The sequence below is a fragment of the Xenopus laevis genome, chromosome 5S, assembly GCF_017654675.1.
Source record: "Xenopus laevis strain J_2021 chromosome 5S, Xenopus_laevis_v10.1, whole genome shotgun sequence".
Classification (NCBI taxonomy): domain Eukaryota; kingdom Metazoa; phylum Chordata; class Amphibia; order Anura; family Pipidae; genus Xenopus; species Xenopus laevis.
This window is the reverse complement of record NC_054380.1, coordinates 66,035,114-66,062,584: the sequence shown is the minus strand read 5'-3', so window position 1 is coordinate 66,062,584 and position 27,471 is coordinate 66,035,114. Positions and strand designations below refer to the sequence as shown.

General features: G+C 38.8%; 1 pseudogene; it reads right to left on the bottom strand.

The window, feature by feature from the left end:
* LOC108717952 overlaps nucleotides 1–27,471 on the bottom strand; it is a 108,746-nt pseudogene that overhangs the window by 54,170 nt on the left and 27,105 nt on the right.

Genomic DNA, 27,471 nt, shown 5'->3' with positions numbered 1-27,471 from the left:
TGTGCCGGCTTCCCAGCCAGTCCTCGCTCCTGTGCCGGCTCCCACGAAAGCTGCCTGTGCCGGCTCCCCGAAAGCTGCCTGTGCCCGTTACCATGCCAAGGCAGCCGGATCCAGCCTCTGTATCTGCAGCCCAGCCGGATCCAGCCTCTGTATCTGCAGCCCAGCCGGTTCCAGCCTCTGTATCTGCAGCCCAGCCGGATCCAGCCTCCGTGCCTGCAGCCCAGCCGGATCCAGCCTCCGTGCCTGCAGCCCAGCCGGTTCCAGCCTCCGTGCCTGCAGCCCAGCCGGTTCCAGCCTCCGTGCCTGCAGCCCAGCCGGTTCCAGCCTCCGTGCCTGCAGCCCAGCCGGTTCCAGCCTCCGTGCCTGCAGCCCAGCCGATTCCAGTCTCCGTGCCTGCAGCCCAGCCAGACTCCGTTCCCGTGCCAGCTCCCAGATGACTGCTTCTTCCTGAGCCAGTTTCTGTACTGTTTGCCCTGGCCTCCGGGCCTGAGGACCTGTTTTCCCTGGCCTCCGGGCCTGAGGACCTGTTTGCCCTGGCCTCCGGGCCTGAGGACCTGTTTGCCCTGGCCTCCGGGCCTGAGGACCTGTTTGCCCTGGCCTCCGGGCCTGAGGACCTGTTTGCCCTGGCCTCCGGGCCTGAGGACCGGCCTGCCCTGGCCTCCGGGCCTGAGGACCTGCCTGCCCTGGATAGTTCCACTTTCCCTGCTACTGGACCTGGTAGGGCGGTTAATCCTGTCTCTATCAGGTCTATTGCTGTAAGTGGTGGTATTGCTGTCCTGGCTTGCCTCTTCCTGTTTCTAACGGGTGCCTGTGCTCCTGGTCCGCCACCTGTGATGGGTGCCTGTGCTCCTGGTCCGCCACCTGTGATGGGTGCCTGTGCTCCTGGTCCGCCACCTGTGATGGGTGCCTGTGCTCCTGGTCCGCCACCTGTGATGGGTGCCTGTGCTCTTGGTCTGCCACCTGTGATGGGTGCCTGTGCTCTTGGTCCGACACCTGTGATGGGTGCCTGTGCTCTTGGTCCGACACCTGTGATGGGTGCCTGTGCTCTTGGTCCGACACCTGTGATGGGTGCCTGTGCTCCTGGTCCGACACCTGTGATGGGTGCCTGTGCTCTTGGTCCGCCACCTGTGATGGGTGCCTGTGCTCTTGGTCCGCCACCTGTGATGGGTGCCTGTGCTCTTGGTCCGACACCTGTGATGGGTGTCCAAGCTCCTGATCCGCCACCCGTGATGGGTGCCTGTACTCCTGGTCCGCCACCCGTGATGGGTGCCTGTACTCCTGGTCCGCCACCCGTGATGGGTGTCCAAGCTCCTGGTCCGCCACCTGTAATGGGTGCCTGTATTGGTCTTGTCTATCTTCATGTCCTGGCTTCCGACTCTGGCTGTGATGTCTTGGCTCCTAATTCTGCCAATGTTCCTGATCTGGCTCCTGACCCCAGCGACTTCTTTGTTTTACCATCCTGGTGAAGCTCCTGTTCACACTTCTATTTCTGGTGAGGCTTCTGTCCATTTCCCCAGTGTTTGGATTAAAAAGGCTGGGGGACCATTTGATCCTGGGGTCGCCCAGAGGTCAATCCTCAAGGGAAGGGTAATGTCAGGATCAGCCCGGGACTTGAACTCTAGTGGTGCTGTTCTGGCAATTTGCAGCACTTACCTCATGAGCCACTGGGGGCTCTCGGGACTGGTTCTGAACTCTTGTGGTTAATGTTCTGTTATATGCCTGTTCACAGTGTTTTCCACCCACCTCGTTTACCCTCATGTGTCTCCGATTTCCTAATCACCTTCCCTTTATAAACCCCGCCCTGAGCTTTGCTCAGGGCTGAGTCATTGAATGTATTCTGTTTGTTCCTGACCTGCGAATCTGAATCTGAACCTTGAAAACCTTGTAAACCTTGTATGCCTTGTTCCTGAAAACCTTGTTACCTTGTTTCCTGAGTGAGTACCTTTGTTCCTGTGTTCCCCATTTTTCCCTCACCATCTGGATCCCTTGATTAGCCTTTTGCCTGTTCCTGCCTTTTGATTTCTGTGTTCTGACTGCCAATAAACCTACCATTACTTTCATTATCATCATGTCTTTACCCACAATCACCTATGGCTACACCCCTGGGCTCCCACCATATCCACTCCCCTTGGAGTGGCTATCCTCCGTTACGGCGGTTCCTCGCTGTGAACGTTACAAAAACAGACTAGAACAGGCATAAAGATCACAAATAGCTTAAACCTAAGCTTTTGGTAAGTTTTCGAAGTGTGATATATGTTTTTAAGTGGGGAAAAAATTGCTAAAACGTTAAGGTCCCCATAGACGGAAAGATCTTTCGTTGGTGAACGACCAATTTTAGTGGAATCCGACCAATATGTCAAATTATTGTGATGTTAGTGGGAATCGAGCGATCGTATATCTTACGATTTTTCGTCCGACATCTGTCAGAAAATTGATCAGCCAGGTTAAAAAAATGTTATCGTCCCAGTGCAATCTATCTCTGTTTGCAGGACCAAGCAGGCAGCTACCCTCTTTTTTTTCCTTGCAATATCGCCTGAATGGTCTTGTTAGTTGATGGACAAATCATACAAACGATCGTTTCGATATAATCGTGGTCTCAAGATAACTAAAAGATCTTTACATCTATGACCAGCTTTAGAGAGAGTTCAAGATGTAGTTGCATGATCACAATGTTTTGTCAAGATTAAAGGCAGAAAATCATAGAATTTAAATAATATTCAGTAAGGCAAAAATTGCAGCGTAAATGGGATTCACTATTCCCTATAGCAGTGCCACAGTAGCAGATCCAATATCCAACAGATGTCTAATAAAACAGCCAGAATCCAACTGCTTTTCAGCTCTATAACGACTTGAAGGGGGGCCACATGGGACATTTCTGTTCAGTGAGTTTGCAATTGATCCTCAGCATTCAGCTCAAATTCAAAAGCAGATATCCATTTGCCCCCCCCTCAAGTCTCTGATTGGTTACTGCCTGGTAGCCAGGGTAATCAGTCAGTGTAAACAAAGAGAGCTGAAAAGCAGGACGTAGTGTTCTGACTGACATGTTATACATCAAATCACTCCAGCCTTTATACATTACATTTTTGGTTAACTAACTATATTAGAAACATTTTTTATATTGCACAGCCTATCTATTTACCCAGTTTTTATTTTTATACTGAACAATTCCTTTAATATATGTACAAAAACACATTTTATTAAATGGACAAATACAACTTATATGGAAGTCTTCCATTCCAGACCCCACAAATCCCCACAACAGTACCGCAATTTCAAAGAATACTTCAGATTACATGGCCATAAATGCTGCAACTGTAAGATGACCCCAAAAAACATATTTTTGGAAAGTACATATTCTATCAAATAAGATATAGCTTTCTAATCCAAACTAACACACTGCAAAAGCTTTGCTTAAGTTAAAGAGCAGCGATTCTGCTTTTTACCACTAGTGTTTGGGCCTGCATTGCTACCTCTGAACAAGGATGGCTTGCCATCATGGATCAAACAATTAATTCTGTACCAGCAAAGTCTACTAACCAGTTTAGTTGCACATCTCTGCACTTTCTCCAACTCATTTATATCCCTCTTAAGGACTGGAGCCCACAACTGCACTGTATACTCCAGGTGAGGCCTTACCAGGGACCTATAAAGAGGCAAAATTCTCATCCCTTGAGTTTATGCCCTTTTTTATGCAAGACAGTACTTTATTTGCTTTAGTCGCCACAGAATGACACTGCCCGGAAATAGACAACTTTACAAAAACCCATAGATCATTCTCAATTAAGGAAACTCCCAAGACACTGCCATTTAGTGTATAACTTGCATTTATATTATTTTTATTATTATTATTCACTCTGCAATGTGGCAGCATCCTGCAAGGAACCTATAGCTTTGCCCAATTTTGTATCATCAGCAAAACTATAAACAGTACTTTTTCAATACCCACCTCCAGGTCATTAATAAACAAATTGGAAAGCAAAGGACCAAGTACAGAGCCCTGCGGTACTCCACTAACAACACTGGCCAATTAGAAAATGTTCCATTTACCACCACTCTTTGTAGTCTATCTTTTAGCCAGTTCTCTATCCAGGTACAAATACTATGTTCCAGGCCAACATTCCTAAATTTAACCAGTAACTTCGTTATGGCACTGTATTATATGCTTTAGCAAAGTCTAAGTAGATTATATCCACTGCCATCCCAGAATCAAGAACTCTGCTCAGGTTTAACAACTGAAAGCTCCAATCATCCTAATACAATCAACACCTAACTTCATGACATCCTTGCAGATTATAATAAACAGTTTATGCTGATTGGAGCAACATTCCAGAGGATATATTCCCCAAAAAAAGATCCTATTTACAAATTATTCTGAATTGAGAAAGCCAGTTGAATGACTGGTGAAAAAAACATAGCAAGTCCAGTTGATTTGACTTATTTCTACAGATATACAATACCATGGCCTGGACACCTTTATTAACTAGTCTCCCATTTGTGTAGAGTGACAAAAAATAGTTCAGAATATCTGCTTGTTCTCTGTTCTCATCAATCGGCTGACCTCCCACTGATGTTAAGGGAGCCAACCGCATCCTGCTTTATTTTTTTACTGTTTACATTTTTAAAAAATAATTTTAGATTCTTTTTACTGCTTGATGCAATATCCTTTTCCATCTCAATGTTAGCTTGTCTGATGGCTTTTTTGCATGCTTTATTAGCCTCCTTGTACCTGATATACATTTTGGCTGTCCCAGCTAACGTGAAAGCCTTAAAAGCATGCATTTTCTTATCTACCTCAACTCCAACACTTCTATTGAACCACAAAGGTTTTGTATTGCAACAATGTTCCTTGCTTTCAAGGGGAATATGCTGACATGTATATTTATTAAGCAGCATTTGAAAGACATACCATTTTGTTCTTTGTTTAACCCTATGAAAAGCATTTCCCACTTAATATGTTGCAGAGATGTCCTTATACTGTCAAAGTTTGCACGTGTAAAATTTTGTGTTTTAGTTATTCCCTTATAGAGTTGCCTCTGCAACATAATCTCATAAGGAGACCATGTTATGATCACTATTCCCTAAATGCTCACCCACACAAAAGCTAGAGATGAGTTTGGTATTATTAATTACAAGATTCAAAAGAGAATCATTCCTAGTAGGTTCTTGAACAAGCTGAAATAAAAAGTTGTCATTCAGCATATTTACAAACCTGCTAGTTTATTCTGACTTGGCAACCCCATTACCCCAGTCAATGTCTAGATAAGTGAAGACATCCAAAATAATAACTTGACCTAGTTCTATTTGTAAACGTAGCTGGGCTTCATTCTTGTCACTTATACGAGGTGGTTTGTAGCATATACCAATGATAATTCTTTTTTGTAACCTTTTGCCCAGTGGAAATCTCTAACAAGAGGGATTCCACACCCTCCTTAATCCCTGCATGTTTATGCAGAAATATATAAAATTCAAAAGGGTTCACAAATGTTCAAGCACACTGTATGAACAACTTAAATTCAGATTTTCGGACTTGTCAAAATATCCTGCATAAATAGCAAACAATACATGAAGATCCTTGGGTGAATGAAAATAATTAATTGATATTTGCTATATTGCTTCTAGGTTACAATAATACACATGCCTTAAATGACATTAAGCAACTTCAGGTAACCAACCCAATATCTGGCTCACAACTACAAACATGTATAAGGTGTATATGAAAACAAAAACCCAATTTAAGTTACGGTTCCCCACCCTTTGCAAACCACATGAAGCACAATTAATAGCCAGTGTTTTGGATGGATCTTAACCAACTTTGCCAGTAAATGAACAGCTGCATTAGTAAATGCAATTTTAAATTATGAGATTTTTTAAGTACCTCTCTTAACATGGTAAACTGTAGACAAAGAGGTTCTGCAAATTACAAGGTCTGTACTGGCCACTCTCCAGACTCTATAACGTGAATACATCATCCTAAAAACAGCAAGATTTTCAGCCTATAGCATGACACCAATGATACTATATAAAAGAAAGGAGTAATCTTAGAAATTATTATTTTTATGCACATACAAAACCTATTTTTAAAGGTATTCCTTTAATTTCCTATTGTCAAAAAATTTGATAGATATCAAGTATGAGTATGCATTTCTCTAATGAAATAATCCCTTCCAAATCTGCATAACAGCTATTTCATGTATGTATCACCATTTCTACTGATTTATTAGATTTTATTTTTCATTTTATACTTTATCTTTTGCTTTTTAAAATGCTTACCTGCTGAAATCCTTTAAAATGGCTTAATATATTTGTTTTTAACAACTCACCTCTATCAATTCTCTCTTACAACCTGCTAAGGGTCTACACATTTTTTCTTAAACATTTAATTTCGAAAATTCACCGTCTTAGTAGAACAGTTTCTACTAATTTCGAAAATTCACTGTCTTAGTAGAACAGTTTCTACGTTATTACAATCTCAAAACAGAAGTTAGATATTGAATGAAAATTAAAAAATGATGTAAAGTATAAAGTGCTCAGAGGAGGAGAGTTTACATAAAATTTGATTCTATGTTTTATGGTATCTCTCTGTACAGAATAGAAGACCTAAGGAGTTGCTCTTGCTATGAATCATTTTATGTACTACCCCAGGGGTCAGCAATCTTTACTATCAAAAGAGCCATTTTGCCCCCCTCTTCCACTAAAGAAAAATAGTCTGGAGCCGCAAAACATAACACAATGTTATAAACTATTAAAAGTTGTAACCTTTTTTTTCATTTTAACTGTTACAACAACAGAACACAACAAATAGAAGTGCAGTGTGTATGTGTAGGCCTACTTTTAAGTAATGTGAATTAAACACTAAATAGCCCTATAAAATGCTAGTGTTCTCATCTGTTTAATGTAACTTTTGTTTCTGAAGGTCCATGCTGATCTTCCTTCTCTTGTCTTGAGTGTGTGACCGCGGTAAGGACCATGATGAATCATCTTACAGCGGCTCGGTCTTGCTTTCAGTTCTGCGACATCTATACAGCCCTCGCATCTGCTGGTGGCTTCCTGAGTATGTGACAGCAGTAAGCTAACCGTTAGCTTACCGCGGTCGCACACTCAAGAACGTGACAGGCAAAAACTTACAGGCAAAGCAGCAAGACCGAGCCGCAGCAAGCAGGATGAAGAGCCACATGAGGCTCCAGAGCTGCGGGTTGCTTACCCCTGTATTACCCACTTTGGGTTAAACGACCATGCATACTCTGCTCAGTTCCTGCACAGGCACAGATATTACTTTCTTGCTTACACCATCTTGTCAGTTTACATTTTTTCCACACCAGAGGTGCAGTCTAATAGAGATTTTTTTTTTTTGAAAGCTCCCATTAGGGAGCTAGTATAGGGAGCTCCTGATGTGGGTGGCCATGGTGGGAGGACATATGCAAACACATCAACTCATTCATTATGTGTGTGCATGTTAAGTAAGCTTGTAAGATGCATCCACTGTACCTACTGTATGTCAGATGCATGTACATAATGAGTAAATAGGGAGATTTGCTTATTATGTGCATTAAACCTATTGTTTCCCCCAACCAGAGTCCATACTCTATTAGCCGGCACCTCTGGTGGGGGACATAAATTCAGGTGACAGGTGTCCTATAAGCATAAAATAAATAAATAATAAAATAAACATAAAAAGTATGAGAACATACATGAAGGATAAACAATGCTTTCCCCTTCATAACTACAAAAAGCAAACTAAAAGTTATACATTCACAATGCTGTTTTTACAGATGACAAAATGCCAAGAGAAACACTGATCTCACATATCTATGCAGCAAAGATACAATTCAAAGATCTTCCCAGGGCATGGTTATCTGTTTAAACATGCCTCTTCAGAAGCCTAAACACTAATACTTAGAACTACCTGTTTAACAAAATGCCGTGACTCTCAGATTAATTAATATTATCCTGTAAAACTGAAAACATATGCAAATAAAGTTGAATGTGATGATGCCAGAAACAGAGACTATAAGGTTCTCACGGTACCCACATTTCAAGAACTAAAACGGTCTAAAAACATATTTCTACATTATGCTTTTTTGTTTCTTTAAAATAAAAGGGATACTTATTAAAGCGGAAGCATACAACTTTACCTAAGATAAAGTCAAGTACAAAAACAAATTTAGTTGTTTTGGTTTTAAAAGTGAATACTTTTCAGTACAGGTATATGACCTGTTATCCACAATGCTTAGGTCCTTGGGGTTTTGGGGATATAGGATTTTTCCAGAATTTGGATCTCCATACCTTAAGTCTAATATTAGAAAAACTCAATAGGATTGTTTTGACTCCAGTAAGGATGAATTGTATTTATAGATGGCCATACATGCTACAATTATGATCTTTCCTATGACCATTGGTCATACGAAAGATCTTTTATCCACTCTACTAATCATCAGATATGAATCATCAGATATGCAGGAAAAAAAACAAAATAATTCTCTCTCTATCTGATGATTCAGAAAGGTCAAATGTGACCAATCAAAATTTTCAATCCTGCAGGATCGACGAGATGACAGAAATCCAAGGCTTTTTAACAATGTTGTTTTGTCTGCCAACACGCTTGCACTGATTATGGTACAAGAGATGTTTTGCATGATAATATTGGTGCGTCTTGGCCACCTTTAATTGGAATCAAATACAGGGTACATTATTGACAAAAAAAAAAAAGTTTATTTGATTATAATGGAGGCTATGTGATGTGGCCTTTTTAGAAATTCTGAGCTTTCTGTATAAAAGGTTTCCCGATCCCATACACAATATCACCATCCTTGGGCAAACAAGAGTAGTATTGTAAAAAACCTTAACCATGGCATTAACTACTGTCAGGAAGAAAAATACCGGCACTCAGGAGTCCATGCAAGCGGGAAAGCCCTGCGTGTTTATTGCAAGGTAACGTTTCGGGGGCACGCCCCTTCGTCAGACAAGTACTGTACTTTTGAGGGTGCTGACCCCTCTTACTGAGCTGCGGACCAATTTTCCTTGAAAGACAAGGGTGTGATGGTGGGTTAATCATTAGACATTAAGCTACTGTCACCATACCTCAGGAACCAGCGGCCTTCCTCTTGGAAAAGTGGTTCTGGCTAGTCCTACATCAAAAATAATATGTTAAAGGAACAAACAGCCAATCATTGTATCCCCTAATGAGTTAGCGTTTGTCAGGTTTATAAATTCGTAGTAAAAATGTATGAGTGCCTCAAAGAAGCAGGTCAAGAATGGGAGCAGTAGAAAATGATGTTCTCCAAGATTTTAGAAGTAGTAGTATTAGCTTAACATTTGACTGGACAAGATAATAAGAGAGCTGACGCCACTAAAATATGTAAAAATACTTCTTTGTTCACAGCATGTGAGGTACATAACCATACACTGTAGCTACTTCCCATTTGCGAATAAATAAGAGCGATCTGCAGAATATTATATATTCTTGATAAGCTAATGCCAGCATTTTTGTGGTTAAATACACATTCTTAATGTGGTAAAAAGAATCCATTCAAAAATGTTAAAGTTATTTGGAGTAATTGCTTAATTTGTTGTATGGACAGAAATGAAGGCTTAAATTACTATTGGCTTAGAATCTTCGGGAAATAACTGACACCTATACAAATAAGGGAACTGTATTATTGGAGTATGTTAAGGACCTCTCTTTTTGTTTTTGCTTTGAAAAGTACAGTATGAAGTATGTAAATAAATGATAATGCCTACAAAGAGTACCCTATGCTAATTATGGACCCTACTAGGCCTGGAGTGACTTGGGGACACTTGTCACTTTGTGAATGGATAACAGGTTTTTACATTAAAAATAAAATCTAAACTTTTGAATATAAAGTACACTTTTGAAAATAAAATTCTTTAAAATGGCTTCTATTTGTTTTGTAACCTGTAAACAGAACTGCTTTCACAGTGATGCATTTCTCTGTTTCAGCTCTGCCTTAAACTGCCTTGAGGTTTCATAGAGAAACAAATGTGCAGATGCAAATGCATACCATGAGACAACTATCGCAAATGGTACTTTCTTTTCTTTTTTTGTGGTTGTCAATAGTGTTTCACTAGGACGTTAAAAAAACGTTAAATCTAAACGAAAATCTACATTAAAAAAGAGTAAAAAAAGCATTGAAAAGTACTCTGTGTCTTTATAATGTGATTCTTGGTTTCACTAATATTTCTAAAACTAAATTAGCTTTTGAAAGCTTTCGAAAGATATTTCATAAGCTTTTATGCAGGTTTCAAGAACATTCTGTGCACAGTGTTTCTAAGGTAAAATGTAGTCTTGCTCGCCATATAAGAATATATATAGCCAGTGCTCCTAGCTAACGGGGCTGCTGGTGGGGTGAGGGCTAAGATCTTATTGGTGAACTCCCATCACTACCATCAAACAGGCAAACTTAAATAAAAAAAATTGCAGGCAATAAATTTAGCAACCATTAGATCTAGTTTGTGTTCACTGCTGCAAAACAAAAATGCAGAGGCCTCACAATCCACCTCTACTTGGGACACCTCAACATTATAATCACCACCTGTCTTTTATCCTTTAACCTTTAATGAACAACAGTTGTTTTCCTTTAATGGAATGCTGGTCCTATCCTAATATATTTAAGTAATACATCTCAGGTACTGTTCCTTGGCTGAAGGAAATCTCTCCATTGCATTTTTGAAAGATGAGTTGCAAAAATAATACTCAGTCACTGTGATGATCAGTCATTGTCAGGCTGATAAACAGAAAATTGCCGCCCCCTGGGATCCTAGAATTTACGGTGCACACAAACAAAGCATATATGTTAGGTCACACAAGCTGTTACAGCTAGAGTTGTAGTATTTCTGGTCAGGTAATCTCTGAGGCAGCACAGAGTCCATCATGAAATGGTGGTTCAAGGCAAGAGATGCAAAAGGGCAATATTTATTAAAATATATATACAGTTTGGAAAGATTCTTTTATATTCCACTTAATTTGATATAAACTATTTGTTGCTTAAGTATTCATTTTGGGGGTATAGTTTCCTTTAAGCAGGAAAGGAACAACTGGTGCTAAGGCAAAGTTGTTGTAACAGTATAGCTGCTGTTTTAACTGAAACACAAATCCTGTTCAGTGGTATTTGCTGTGAGGAGGACTTGCAAAAACAGTTGCAGTCAGATGAAATCTAATTATGCTCTGGAGCAGTGACACAACTGCAATACAGCAGACTACTTGGTCCTCCCTTACCTTAAATTTTGAGCTTGACAGGGAGGGATGTCGCCCCTTACAAGGCACTGTGTGCACTGGATACCCCTTCCCCCAAGGCAGAACTTCCAAGTTACACCACTGTCCCAAAGTGAACTTTTTTTTATTGGAGGATAAGGACTGCATTGTATTTTACCTCAGGAAATATGAAGTACCTCCCATCTATGCAAATTAGAGGCACAAAAGGTTTTACTATCTCCAGGATGCCCAATTCTTGACCTAAACATTGGAATTTTGCAGTGTGCCAGATGTAAGGGCATTCCACAAACTCTCAGTCATGTTATGTATGCAAATTACATCGGTCTATACACCTTCCATTTATAGACCTGCGCCAACCAAGGGGAGGGGCAGGCAGGCATGTGAACTTTATCGTAGTGTAGGAGTTAGCTATAGGAAGAACAAAAGCACAGAACAGAGAAGCACAGACATTGTAGGTTTATCAGCATGGAGGAGAGGAAGGGGGGGTGGCAGATTTCGGATAAGGAGCTCGGTTTATTTGCCGACATTACAGAGCAGGAGTAGCAGCTAAAGTTTAACCATGGAGCTGCTGCTTTCTGCTCTTTATGTAAACAATTGCTCTACTCTTGACAAGGGAAAGTATTGGGTAACTTTACCCTTCACACACTCCCTCTTGTATTTTTGTATTTAACCCTAAATCCCAGCAGTGTCTTTATCTGTTTGTGTTATGACATTACAATGTCAAGAAAATCTCACACGGATTCATTCATAGGCCACTCTTCTCCACGAGGTCCACAGACCTAGAGCTGCTAAGACTTATAGCACACAGGGTTGGGGATGCACATCTCTCAGCCTGCGTTTATGTAGGAACAAACCACTCTGTTCTGTATGTGACTGTTTATTTTTGAAGGCTGAGAGAAGAGGACCTGCTCTGAGCTGATTATTGCCCATTTCTCAAGATGTACTTTGAAAATTTAGTAAGGTACTGCTGGGAGTTAGAAATCTACATAAAACTATACATATGTACTAATGGTGCATTTGGGAGTCATGAGACTTTCCAAATCAGTTGTATTTAAGTGCATAACATGTTTATAGTATCAGAGCTGGAAAGGCAGTACAAATATGTGCTTAGGGTACCTACATTAACCTTCTCTAAGTCTGGTGCACCAATTCTCCCGGCTTACCGTTGCGATTTTGTCTCTTTGTGGGGGGATATGTAATATATGGGTCTGATATTAGGTGATGTGTTGGGGGGTAGGGTGGAGCATTACTTAGGGCTGATCGGGAGAGAAGGTGTACCTTTGCCACCCTCACATGTAGGTCCAACTCTAGTAAATATCCTTATAATATGAAAAGGATTTACTTTTTGCATTATTCTTATTCTTTTTTATTTTTTGGGGGGTCAGTGGAATGTGCCCTAACTTTAATGCTTACATTTCTGCCTGCCAATTAGTGATATGCAGGCCGGCCTGAAACCCGCGGATAAACCGGCATCATATCACCCACATTTTAAAAAAATGGGTACCCATGCCTTTCTGCTCCAAAGAGTCGCAAGGCATCTAAAAATCAAATGCTCTGTATGGCTAAAAATGTATTGTTATTGCTACATTTTATTACTCATTTTTCTATTCAGATCCTCTCCTAGCCATGCTCCAGTCTTTAGTTTAAAGGCTGTTGAATAAACAGCTAAATAACTCTAAAACAAATAATAATGAAAATATATCAATATCAAATATATCAATATCAATATCTACTTCATACTAAAAAAATTTTTTAACCCTTTACCTGCCAAGAACGTAGGTACTACGTTCTTGCAGGGAAAAGCCCCAACTGCAAAGAACGTAGTACCTACGTTATTGGCTTGAAAAGGTTCCTCTCTGCATTAGGCGCTTCTGCAGAGGGCTCCAGTGCTCTCCCAACCCCTTAGGCAACAAGCAGGGGGAGCTGAGGGGGAGGCCTACAATTATGCAGCCACCCTGCGACTTCCTGCTACGTGAACTCTGCTTTAGGACTCCGCCCCATGGCTCTTGGACTTCATAACTGTAAGTGGCCTTTTTTGACACTTATACACACATTTAAACACACACATGCATGTACACATACAAAATACACAATTTTTTTTTTTTAGATTTTCATTTTATCATTTTGCCTCTTGTTTTTCCCCTAAAAACTGTAGATTTCACAGCGCGACTATTGGATCAAGCATTCTGACCACTAACCACATGTCGGATCAGTTATTTTGTTATTTCATTGATTTTTTTGATTCTATTTTTGTGATTTTATTGCAGTTTTATGCTTGCATTGTTGTTCGTCATGTTTTATTTAGCTTAGCTTTGCAGTATGATAGTTTGGAGTAGAAATACATTTTTTTTAAGTTTGTATTCATCAGAATGTGTACTTTGTAAAAATATATGGTTTTGGGGGTCTTAGTGCTGTTAGGATGGTCTTGTGGCACATAATACAGTCAGGGAGCTTTGTTCACAGAAGGCCATGCACTATTATATGCATATGCACTATTTTTTGGGGTCCGCACATGCCAGCTGCTTTGGTATATCTATGCATATTGGGCATCAAACTGTTCAGTAGACCATTTGCATCAATATTTAGGGTGTTTTACAATTGTATGTAAGATAATTGGGCGTGATAAATGCAGCCAATTGCAATATTTCTAAGTGATTTTCAGAAATGTCATAAAAACAGCTGCCTTTAGCATAGCTTTGCAGTATCGTAGTTTGGAGTCGAAAGACATAATTACCTATTTTGGATTCGACAGAATGTGTACTTTACTAAAATATATGATTTTGGGGGGGGGGTCTTTGTACTGTTAGGACGGTCTTGTGGCACATAATAGTCAGAGAGCTTTGATCATATTTTGTTCACTAATTTTAGGCGGTTTTCAGAAGTGTCATAAAAAACGCCACCTTTAGCGTAGCTTTGCAGTTGAGTAGTTTGGAGTAGAAAGACATAATTGACCATTTGGATTCCTCAGAATATGTACTTTCCAAAGCTATATGGTTTTCAGGGGTCACAATAATTTTGAGTACCTTTTATCCTACATCAAACTGGCAGTGTTTATAAATTAGTGCAAATGTAAGCCATGAAACTAGTATGCCCAAGGTAGATTCTGGGGTCTTTACCTGTACTTCAACAAATGTACATTGGGTCAACTGTGGACCCCAGGCTTTCATATTTGGGGTGACTTATCTTGATACCTAATAGTATGTGGGAAATAAGATGCTGCAGGGTGGAAGTTTTGAGGTGATTTTTGGAAATGTCACCAAAATCATCAAATGTAGGAAAGGTTTGCAGCTTGGTGCTTTGGAGTAGAAAGACATTTGTACCCAATTTGGATTTGGGGAAAGGGGAACTTTCCAAAAATATATGGTTTTCTGGGGTGATCGTACTTTTTTCTACCTTTGCCCAACCCAAAATGATGTAAATGGGTTGATTTTGCAGTACCTGAAATGACAGACCAAATGGGTGGTCTTCATTTTGGGGCCCTATATGCCACCTGCTTAGGTAAACCTATGCATATTGGGCATAAAACTGTTCAGAGGACCACAGGCTTTCATATTTGTTGTGATTTATCTTCATACCTAATAATATGTGGGAAATAAGATGCAACATGAGTATTCCCCACCCCTCAGGTCACTGGAGAGGAAAGTGTTAACCAACACCCTATAATATCAGCCCTCCACTGCTCCCTCGTCTTTTTCATGTCCAGGTCACTGCAGGATGGTTTACCGATTTTTCCAGTGGTAGTAGTCTATCCCTCTATTCCCTGCTGTCTCCCAAATGCTCCCCGGAGGGGATAGATGTGGAGAAGGACCAGTGGCTGGGTCGATTATTCCATCTATTTGGCCCATAGCTAAGCTGCCCATTGCTTGGTGGTATTATGGGGCTCCTCAATTAGCAATAGTTTCTGGACGCACTTGCAGTATGGGGGGTAATGGCGCAGATGCGATTCAATACCCAGAAGTGCGTCGTAGGAAGTCATCCTCCCTGAGCCAGGCAATGGACGCGGACGTTGAGCCAGGCAATGGACGCGGATGTGATGCTTCTTCCGATTTCACCTTATTTACATCGGTCGTTTGAAAGACGTGCTGATGTCACAAGCGCGCGTCTTAGGTTGAAACGAGGAGCTGTAGATTTTGCTGGTGAGCGGATAGAAGGAGGATGATGAGTTTTCTTCATATACTTCTTAATTGCCTATTTTGGGAATAGTTTGCAGACAAGATGGACCAGTGTGGCTCTGGGAAAGGAGTGCAGCCTAAAGTTTCTAGGTAAGCTGAAGACATGGTGTATGTTTTAATATGGGAGAGAGAGTGGAAGGCTTATAAGTGTTTTTTCCATTATAGCCTCTCTGCCTCTGTGGAAGCACAGAAAGGGGAAGGTCAGGGATCAAGAAAACAATCAGTGACTGAACAATCTTCTGCTGCCGAGTCTCAAGTTCCCCCATCACCTCAACTAGATGATTTAGTGTCACTGATAAAGCACCAAGGGGTGAAGGAAGCGTTATCCTCAGTTAAGAGGCCTAAGAGATCTAGGGAAATGATCTATGAGTCACTCTCAGAAATTTCTGAGGAAGAATTCTATGACCCTTCAGATGGTCAGTCTGATATGTCAGAGGAAGGAGAAATTTTCTCTGAGCAGGAGTTTACCTTTGATTCTTCAGCTATAGATGGCTTGGTTAAAGCAGTAAGGAAAATACTGAGCTTGACTGAAGAGTTGCCAAATAGTTCTTTGGCTGATAAGTTATTTCCGTCTGTAAGAAAGTGTTCATCTACTTTTCCAGTTCATGGCTCGATTAAAGAGTTACTTAACTCAGAGTGGAAGAAAACGGAAAAGAGAGTTGAAATTTACGGAAAAAGTATCCTATGGATGAGGCTAATGCAAAGCTGTGGGATAACCCACCTAAAGTGAATGCAACAGTAGTACCGTTGGCTCGGAAGGCTACTTTACCAGTTTATGATACAGTACCATTTAAAGACACAATGAATTTGACCTAAAGAAATCCTTTGTCTCTGCAGGGGCATCTTATAGGCCGGCTGTCGCACTAACTTCAAACTCTAAGGCAATAAAGATTTGGGTGAATAATCTTGAAGAGGCTATTTCTACAAACGTGAAGAGGTTTTTGGAAATGTGCCCAAAATCGCCAAATTTAGGAAAGGTTTGCAGCTTGGTGCTTTGAAGTAGAAAGACATGGATACCCAATTGGATTCGGGGAAATGTGTACTTTCCGAAAATATATGGTTTTCTGATGTGAACATACTTTTTTCTACCTTTGCCCACACCAAAACTATGTAAATTATTTTGCAGTACCTGAAATGACAGACAATATGGGGGGGGTCTTCATTTTGGAGCCCATAGATGCCACGTACTTAGGTCAACCTATACATAGTGGACATAAAACTGTTCAGCGGGACCCAGGCTTTCATATTTGGGTTGATTTATCTTGATACCTAATAGTATGTGGGAAATAAGATGCTGCAGTGTGGAAGTTTTGAGGTGATTTTTGGAAAGGTCACCAAAATCGCCAAATTTAGGAAAGGTTTGCGGCTTGCTTTGGAGTAGAAAGACATGCATACCCAATTTGGATTTGGGGAAAATATATGGTTTTCTGGGGTGAACATACTTTTTTCTACCTTTGCCCACCCCAAAATGATGTAAATGTGCTGATTTTTCAGTATCTGGAATTACAGAACTGATAGCTTGAAAGAAATATCTACATTTTGGGGCCCCTATATGCCACATGCTTAGGCAAACCTATACATATTGGGTTTGAAACTGTTCAGTGGACTTATATTAGCAATCATATTTATGGCGTTTTACATGGGTACCTAATGATGTGTGTTTTTTCTTAAAATTCACCAATTTCAATAAAACAATTATAACTTTAGGAAATAATTGGTAGTTTGGAGTACATAGCTATATTTACCCATTTTCTCGAGAATCTGCTCTTTCTAATAATGGGTCGTTTTCTAGGGTAAACCTACTGTTAGTATTTGGCTTTGAAATCAGAAGTATGCCGTTTTGCGGAGCGTTGCTTTGTAAATTTGGTAGCGTACTGCTTAGAGATTTTGGGGAGCAATCACCCCAAAACTATATATATTTGGCATTGGCACGTTCAGGAGACATAGAACTTTCCAAATAGGCTGTTTTCTTGGACTGTACATAAAATAAATTATTTTTCTGATATATGTGATTGTACTATGTGAAACATGATTTTTTTCCATTTTTTAAATTGGCAATAAAAGTATCAAATCAGCCAAATCTGCTGGCAGCAAGTGGGTTAAAGATGAACAAGGGAATGTCAATTCAAAAAATATATTTTGCCTAATAAAAGAAAACATAATTCTAAGCAACTTTGCAATATACATTCATTACAATTTTTCTATGGTTTTTATGTTATTTGTATATATACTGTCTGCCCTTTTTTTTTTTATCTGCCGTCTTCTATTCTCTGCCCTGATGGCTCAGACTGTTGAAACAACACCAGGCAAATACTACTAAAATAACAATGTCTTTTACAAAAAACTTTAAAAGCAATGATGTTTTCTTTCATTAGGCACATTTTTATTTTTTTGGGGTTGACTTTAAGCTAGAGGGGGCAGTAACCCTTAGCAACCAATCAGTGACTGACTTTTTATAGGCAGCTGCAGGTTGAATGATGAAAGCAAACATTGCATTGGTTACTGCACAGGTGCAGATTTGCCCAGTCTTTATAATTGAGCTCCAAGTACTGCACATTCTTAGTAGTTTTTAGCATTTTTGTATTTTCATAGTTTATGAGATTTTTAGTAGTAGCCAACACAATGTGCTAATATAGAAGGTGTTTCAAACAATACAAATAGAATATTAAGTCCTGGTGTGACATGAGTGGTTTAGAGCATACTCTATGACTAAGCATGAACGAGATTGACAGTTTGGCACAGCCCACACACAGAAAACAAAGGGGTCCTGTTTCAAGATGACAGCACCTATGAAACTTTTTACATGTAGGATATTTTCTAATCCGTTTCAGATACAGTATAGATAAAAACAGCTCACTAAAGGGTTAAACTAAGGAGGGAAATATATATATATTACTCATGTCTCAAGGTGACAGGTCCTCTTTAAATTTTTAGTACAGTGTAATATTATGATTGCAACTGGTTTTAATGTTTTACTGTGTGGTTATGAGTTATTTATCGTTTTATTAAACACCTCTCCTGTTTGCAATTTCAGCATCTGGTTGCCAAGGTCCAGATTACCCTAGGAACCATGCAATGATTGAATAAACCACTGGATTATGAATAGGAGAGGGCCTAAATAGTAAGGTGAGTAATAAAAAGAAGGAATAACAGTAAATATGTAGCATTTGTTTTAGATGGGGTAACACCCACATTTAAAAGATGGAGTCAGAAGAAGAAAGCAATTAATTCAATATATAAAATAACAAACAAAATGAAGGCCAGTTGAAGAGCTGCTCAAAATTGCCCATTCTAAATCATACCAAAAATTAACTTAAAGATAACCCACCCCTTTAATAAAATCAAAAAAGATAAAATATTTAAGATGGGCTCCATAGGTTTCCAGTTATCCCCATTAAAGGGATAATTTCCAATTGACCCCAGGGGGTGGTGGGGTATAAGTGCAAGAGAACTAAGGGGCTTGATGAAAAGTCCAGTGTGTGGCAGGCGCAGCACTACGTAGTGCCTTGTGCGCTGTGGCATTAGAAGAATTATGAAATCTCTGTCCCTTTAGTCTAATCAGACTTTCTTTTTTACTCTGTAATTCCTCTAGCGCCGTTCTATGGAAGCAGTAGGTTTAAAGAACACACCAATACCTTTTAAATAACTTCTTTAATAACTTCAACTTTCTTCATTTAACACTGCTGCTTGTGCAGCGGATGTTCCATGTAAAAACACGTGGTGAATAAAACCATAAAAGGCAGTTCAACAGTTCAGTCTTGTCAGATAACATAAGATGGTGGATGTATTTGACTCTCAGGTATAGCACTTTGGTATGGCACTGTGCATTTGCTTTATAGCAGCAGTAAGCAATTCATCTTTGTATTTGCACTTGGATTTGTAATTGCATCTGTATTTGGTCTTTAATTGGCACTCGGATAGGTCTGTAATTGGTGGAACTATAAGTAAGCACATATACAGGTTCAATATACAGACCTACTCACACTGTTAAACAATAGGGGAACATAAACAAGTGTATTAAATACCTATTTGGCCTTCTCTGCTTCCATAAAACTTATCTCTGACTGGAACTCTCTGTTTCTTCCCTTTGTCTGATGAGTAATGGCCTCAGAAAGATCTGGCATGGGGAACTCCCACACAGACCCATTGTGTAGCTGACTGGGATTCCCTGGGCTTTGATTGTGGCCTTTTTTTCACTTTGCAAACTGTGTGGGGCATTGTAAATGAGCTCTAAAGTCTTAATTACAAAATACATTTTACAGCAGTGTTCCTTTTAGTTTGTATTTATAAAGAAAGTCACTATACACATGTACCTTGTCTTCCTCCATGATTTCTTTCAAAAATGTTTTAAAATGTAAAAATAGGGGAGCGAAATTAGAATGTGCAACTATAATTTGAAATATATACATCTTATTTATTTGGATACTCGATCTTTATCATTTTCACTGCAATATCATGCAAATGCAACATGTACACCCACTGCGAGCACTCAAGGGGTTAAAACCATTTATATGACTAAGCTTTTTTTATTGCACCTGGGCCAATTTCTGTCATACTGCAACAGAGAGATGGAGGTCACTATTCATCTGAGTCATAATACATCAGCAGATGGAAGTACAGTAGCCAGATAACATCCTGAACCCACGTGCTTTCACCAATAAAGCAGAATGGTGCTTCTCGGAACTAAGTGGCTAGCCCACTCAAAGGCATCTATTTCAACTTTCAGTAAATCAGCGAGGATGTGACTAAAGGTCAGGGGGGGGGTTTAAGGTAATGTATACTACCCCTGTAAACATCACATTGCTTCAAATGTTTACATTCTCTGCAGTAACAAATGTTACTGTTGTAAAGCAATACTATGCGCATAACACTTAGGGGCAGATTTATCAAAGGTCGAGGTGAATTTTCAAATTAAAAAATTTGAATTTTGAACTATTTTTTGTGTAATTCGACTAGGGAATAATTCACATTTGATTAGAATTTTTTTAAAAAATCTAAAATTTGAATATCGACTTCTACCATTCGCCCTCTAAAACCTGCAGAATTGCTATTTTAGCCTATGGGGGACCTCCTAGATCAGGAATGCCCATCCTTTTGGTAATGTTGTCAAATTGTGATCTACAGCCATAAAAGCATTGTTAGCATTATGTTCAATTGAAAATATTACATAAATATTAATTTAGAGAAAATGTATTTTGCTGTATTTAACAAATAACTATTTCTTATGTAACCTAATCAATACATGAATGAAAAGCATGAAATAGGAGGGTGATTTAGACAAACTGTTTGTTGACAGTGTCTTGAGATCTACTGATCACCAGATAAAGGTCTACTGGTAGATCCCGATCTAAATCTTGGAAACCCCTGTCCTAGATCCTATTTGGAGTCCATTGGTGGACTTTGAATAAGCTAAGGTTTTTTTGGGAAAAACTTAGATTCAAATTCGATGGAATGCGCTATTACTTTGATTTGTACGATTCTAATTCGGCTGAATACGGACCTATTCGGCCAAAAAAAAACTTTGACTTAATTTTGGTTGGTCTTTTCTAATTCGAATTTCGAAGTTTTTCCAATTAAAAATTCGACCCTTGATAAATATGCCCCTAAGCTTGGTAGCACAATGCAGGAAAATAAAAAACACTAAATTAATTTTTATGACCAAAAAGGTCAGGGAAGGAAGTGGGGTAATTTTCAGTTAATGCTACTACACATTGGTTTATTAGTTTTGAAGGGCACAAATGTAATTATTTTAAAAAATATTACAACATTGATACTGCTTAATTCACTGCTTAATAAAATAAAGATGCACATGCTTTACAAACAATTATTAGCTAAAATGTAGATAGTATAAAAGCTCTATTGCTCCAGTTTTTATGTGCTACAACAATGAATTATTAAAATAACTAAACTAAAAATAACTAAATTAAGGGGCAAATTTACTTATGGTCGAATATCGAGGATTAATTAACCCTCGATAATCGACTGCCAAATTGAAATCCTTCGACTTCGAATATCGGATTTACCGCAATTTGTTCGAATCTTTTCGAATTGGTCGATTCCAACGATTTTTCTTCGACCCAAAAAAGATTGCAAAGCCTATGGGGACCTTCCCCATAGGCTAACATTGACTTCGGTATGTTTTAGGTAGTGAACTAGGGGGTCAAAGTTTTTTTTTAAAGAGACAGTACGTCGACTATCGAATGGTCGAATGATTTTTAGTTCGAATCGTTCGATTCGAAGTCGTAGTTGAAGGTCGAAGTAGCCCATTAGATGGTCGAAGTAGCCAAAAAAAACATTCGAAATTTGACGTTTTTTTTATTCTATTCCTTCACTCGAGCTAAGTAAATGGGCCCCTAAATGTTATTTCTAGGAGTATGAAAGTGGCTACATGCTAACACCCGTTCGAGCCAAATCCATGGGAGCAGATTATTTAGTGTTAGATCCCGTGTAATTTATTGACCTTTTATGAAAAGTGTAGTGTAATGGTAACTAACTTTCTATGCCCCAATGATTCAGTGTAAGCAAAAATAAACACAGCAATGTTTTGATATAATTCAAGAGCTGTGTTCTAGTGAAGGGCTTTATTTTTAGTAAGGAGTTCAACGTGTAGCTCTAAGTATGAAGGAGAGAGATCAATTAACTTCTTACCACTCTGCAAACCCATCCACAACTGCTTATGGTCTTTCTTCTGCATTTCATTAATAACTTGACTTTTGTGCTTCAAAGCATCAGCTTCCTTAACAGATGACATGAAATGTGCTTCTATGACATCTTTAGACTGGCAATGTAGTCTTTAGCTGGAAAGTTCTGTAATAAGCAAGGAAGTCAATTAAATCCCCACTAAAAACAACACTGCAAAAAAAAATGTTACACCATAAATATATTAAAAAAAATCGGAAACTATGTAACAATATTCAGCTAACTTTCCAGTACAGGTATAAGACCTGTTATCCAGAATGCTCGGGACCTGGTGTACTTCAGATAACAGATCTTTCTATAATTTGGATCTTCATACCTTAAGTCTACTAGTAAATCATGTAATTACATTAAATAAACCCAATAGGCTGTTTTTTTCCATTAAGGATTAACTATATCTTAATTTGGATGAAGTACAATGTACAATTTTATTATAAAAGAGAAAAAGGAAATAATTTTTAAAAATGTTGATTATTTGTATAAAATTGAGTCTATTGGAGATGGCCTTTCCGTAATTCAGAGCTTTCTGGATAAAGGGTTTCTGGATAACAGATCACATTCCTGTATATGAACCCATGTCCAACAAAACCAGCATGTTTGAATTCAGTATGAAACTACCAAAGGATGGTTATGGTAAATGTTTGGGGCTTGATCTTAGAAAAGGAAATGGGTGCTCTCAAGCACATAACTTCTGGACAACAAATTGAGTATCAGTTATCTTGGACAGGTATCCAATATATTATCTGCAATGCTTATAACCTAACGGTTTTCTGTATAAGTGGTCTTTCTGTAATGTGGAGCACCGTGAATTATTCTAAAAACATTAAAGGGGAACTATGGCTTCAAACCAAAATTTGATAAAGAGGCCCATATAACACAGAAACCCCTAATATACCCATCACAGTTACCCGTTTCTTCAAAAAGTATGAATAAATGCCATTTTCTATGCTGAAATCCAGGCAGGGAAGGAGGGACTAAAACACTGATGTTACAAATTGTAACACCGTCTCCACAGCTTACAGATAGCAAGCAGGAACTACATAACCCACAATACATTGCACTGACGTTTCGTTCCTTATTGAAATCACATCTGCAGGGAGCTGTGGGGTTTGGAGGATGCAGGTTGAGGAAAAGTCAGCATATTTCTTACTTTTAAAAAAGCTTAAAGGAGAAATCAACCTGTGGGGGAAAAAACAGTACCCCCACCCCAGGTAGGCTTCCCTCCCTCCTCCCCCCAGGCTAACTACCCCCCCCCGGGAAGTACTCCATACTTACCCCTCGGCGCAGGGGTTTTTTTTCCCCACAGGTTGATTTCTCCCTAAAGTTATGTTTTTGTGGAGTTCCCCTTTAAGAAAAAATTATTTTATAATAATATTTTATAATTTGATTATATAGGCATAAACATTGATTCGTGCTGGCTTAACACCAATACAACAATACTTGTTTTTTTATTAAAAAAAAAATTACATAAATACATTTTGTATTAAAATAGGACTCTGTTTGGAAATGCTGTATTTCAGAGCTATCAGGATTTCCACATAATAGATCCCTTTAAAGGAGAAGGAACGGGGGGAACGGGGAATTGGGGGTGCCAAAAAGTTAGACACCCCAAAATGTTTGTATATATTGAACTGAAACCCTGGGCCAGTGCTCCTATCAACAGAAAACTGAACTGGTCTGGGGGTTCTTCCAGCGAGCATCGCGGAGTTATTGGCTTCCTTCTTCAAATTTTCCAGGGCAGGCGCATGCACAGTAGGATGAATTAGCCGACTTCTTCGTTGAAGTTCGGCTTTTCACCCAACTGTGCATGCACACCAGAAGAAGAATAAGGAAGAGATAGTTCTGTGGTGCTCGATGGAAGAACCCCCGGAACAGTACAATTTTCTGCTGATAGGAGCACTGGCCTGGAGTTTCAGGTAATAAATACAATCACTTGGGGCTTCCATAACTTTTGGCACCCCCAAGTAAACTCAGCCTTTCCTTCTACTTTAACCTGTTCTTCTCTAGAAAAATCTGTATACCTCTAAATCGGTGTTTTAAAGGGGATCCATATTAAGTGAGTGAATTAAGTTTGCAAGCCAAAAACTGGTTTATATACACTGTTTTAATTACTATTGTCTTGTAAAAATGTCACTGTATCCGGGTAAGCTATCCTATACAGTATAGTAACCATCTTGTAGGCTAGTCAAAATGCATTGTATGAATGATTTTTTTAACATTCCCTTTAAGTGTCTGAATGATTTTAGGGGCAAGGGAACCTGAATAGTATTATTCCACATAAACCTTGATCCTACTGGTACCATACAATGGGGTATATTTATCAAAGAGTGAAGTTAGAGGTCGCCATACTCCTCTAGAGTGAAATTCTGCCACTCTATGGGATTTTGAAAGGCGTATTTATCAAAGGATGATCTTTCACTTTCACCCATTGATAATTACTCTTTTAAAAATCCCATAGAAATTCAATCTTTGATAAATATATGATTCCAAAGATGCACCAACCATACTTCCTTCAGAACTGCTGTGCAAACCTAGTGTGGCCTTTGTATTATAAGGAGACCACAAACTCTAGACACAGTTTCACAAACAGTTTATGCAAAACAGCATCTATGGGAAGGAACATAGTGTTTTGGCAAATGTTTTTCTTATATACTTTGTTGTTTCACTGTTACACTGTAAAAGATGGGCTGTGCATAAATAATCCCTAATATAACCGGCATTTGATATTAGCAGTGTTTTAGCTGTGTCTCTTAAAATAGAAAAATACTAGGGGCATGTTATGCTAATATAACTGTCTTTTGTAAATAGTATTCCATGCGTCTACATAACATTTATCTACAGCTGATCTGCACGTTTGTGTTATGGACATCAGCATGTGGTAGGCAACAAACCTTAATGCAATGTCAACATAGCAGCAGTACTTTTGGGCATTAAATGGTGTAGAGCAAAGCCAACTTTGAGCTGCATCAACCTGGACCAACATAACACATCCTTTTGAGTAGAAAATTTGTTTTTGAATATATGTAGAACTAGAAAAAATAAATTAATTTTGGGGATTCAACAACCTCTTTATGACTAAACCAGAGAGTTATAGCACAACAGTACATGACCATGGTATCAATTATATGTATATATGCTAATATAAATATAACTATATGCCAAGGCACATCCATTTTCATATTTCTCAATACATCATTTAACTAGAACGACTAATGGTGCTCTACTAAGGAGGCCTATGGAAAGTGCATTGGCAGTGACAGAAAATATTGCATCACCCATTTGATAAAAATGTTAATCTCCAGTTTTCCACCTCTTTCAAACAAGATTGTGAACAGCATGAAAATTTCAAACAAAGTTGTGAACAGGATGAAAATGTACAACCTTATACTCATATCCTGCTTTTCCAACTTTCTGAAATTCACACGGCATCACACGATCAGCTGCCAAGCAAAAGAAAATAATTCATAGACATTAACAAAAAGCTAATTATTTCTAGGCTTGGTGAAGAGAGGATACAAGAAATTCTGTGCGTGCAGCAAGATGGAACTTGTGACTCAGATCTAGAGAAAGAGTTTAATGTATAGAAAAAGAAGCTATGTTTCTGCATGCATTAGATGTGCGGTGGTTTTGATAAACGGTTATGGATGTTATCGCAGTTCGCTCAGTAATTTCAGAAACCAAAAAAACATGTTAAGTCATGCCCTGGATGACATATTTTGAGATTTCAATAACTACAAATAAAGCACTTGGTGTGTTTTTATTATTATTCTTCCATAGCTTGACACAGTGGTTCTTAGTCAGCAGTTTAAAACTCTGTTAGAACAAAATTAAGGATAAAATGGGTCATATAATATCCCAAATGGCTAATTTTTAAGTATCTGTTTGTGTTAATTTGACTGCTAAACTAAAATCATAAAAAAATCATGTCAATCAAATGGAATATCCACTCAAGTCATAAATTTATAGGAAAAAATAATGGATACAGGCAAAAGGCATTAATGGGAATGTCAAAACCAAAAATAATTGTAAGCAACTTTGCAATATACAGTAAATGCATTACAATTTTTCTATATTTTAAGTTATTTGTATATGTTATGATATTAAAATGAATGTTTGTCTGTCCCTTTCTATTCTCTGCCCTGGTGGGATACAATGAAAGACAAGCTAGCTGATTAACAGATCTGTCTCTGTTAGGGAACTACCGGTAAAACTTTTGCAACAACCAGGAGATGCAAACTTTATACAGCAATTGTGTCAGGAGCTACCTGGGATTGAACTCTGAACTTTACACTTACAAGCTCCTGCATTATTTCATTGAGCCAATGGAGACCTTTGGATTCTGATTCTACTGGTATGATTAAAGACTTTCTACCTTTTATGTTTGCTCACCTCCTCCTCCTACTTCTTGCTCTACCAGGTGTTGGTAATTTGATAATTAAGGGCCTTTATAAGCCTGTTACTAATGATACCCCGGTGCTTGATCATTGAAGCTCCCAAGCTAGATCCTGCATACTCCTTGTTCCTGTGACTCCTTGTTCCTGCTTTTGTTCCTGAGATTCCTGCCTTGTTCCCTGTGCCTTTGTTCTCTGCTACAGTTCCCCTTACCTGCTCTCTGTTGGATCTCCTGGTAATTGACCTCGGCTTGTTTACTGGACTACCCTCTGCCATCAGCCTGCCCCCGACCTCAGCCTGTTTCTCGGACTTGCTTTATTGTTGCCTGCCCTCGACCACCAACCTGGTGTAAGAACTTACCTGTATATTATTTATCTTTTGTTCATCAGTTATATTGCTATACTTTTTATTATTAAAATACTCTTCTGCATAACATGTTTCCGGCCTATCAAAACCTCTAATACCCGCTGTACTCGTGTTATACAGAACCAAGGCTCCTAACTACCAGGCACTTACCTGTGGCCAAGCCTGACAAATTGTTTTTACAAATAACCTCAAAAGTTTTTAAAATTTCCAATAAATGTATATTGGAAAGTTGCTTAGAATTACGTTTTCTTTTATTAGGTACATTTTTATTTTGGGATAGACTTGCCCTTTAATCAAAGGTAACCTATTTGCAGCCCATCCTTATTGCTGTCACTGCTTCAGTTGAGTTTTATTGAGATGAAAACTAACTCTGAAAACAGATTGCAACAGGTAAAAAAAAAATGTTCCCAGACTAAATAATTAAATGGATGAGTTTTTACAAATAACTTCAAAAGTTCTTAAAATTTCCAATAAATGTATATTGGAAAGTTGCTTAGAATTACGTTTTCTTTTATTAGGTACATTTCTATTTTGGGATAGACTTGCCCTTTAATCAAAGGTAACCTATTTGCAGCCCATCCTTATTGCTGTCACTGCTTCAGTTGAGTTTTATTA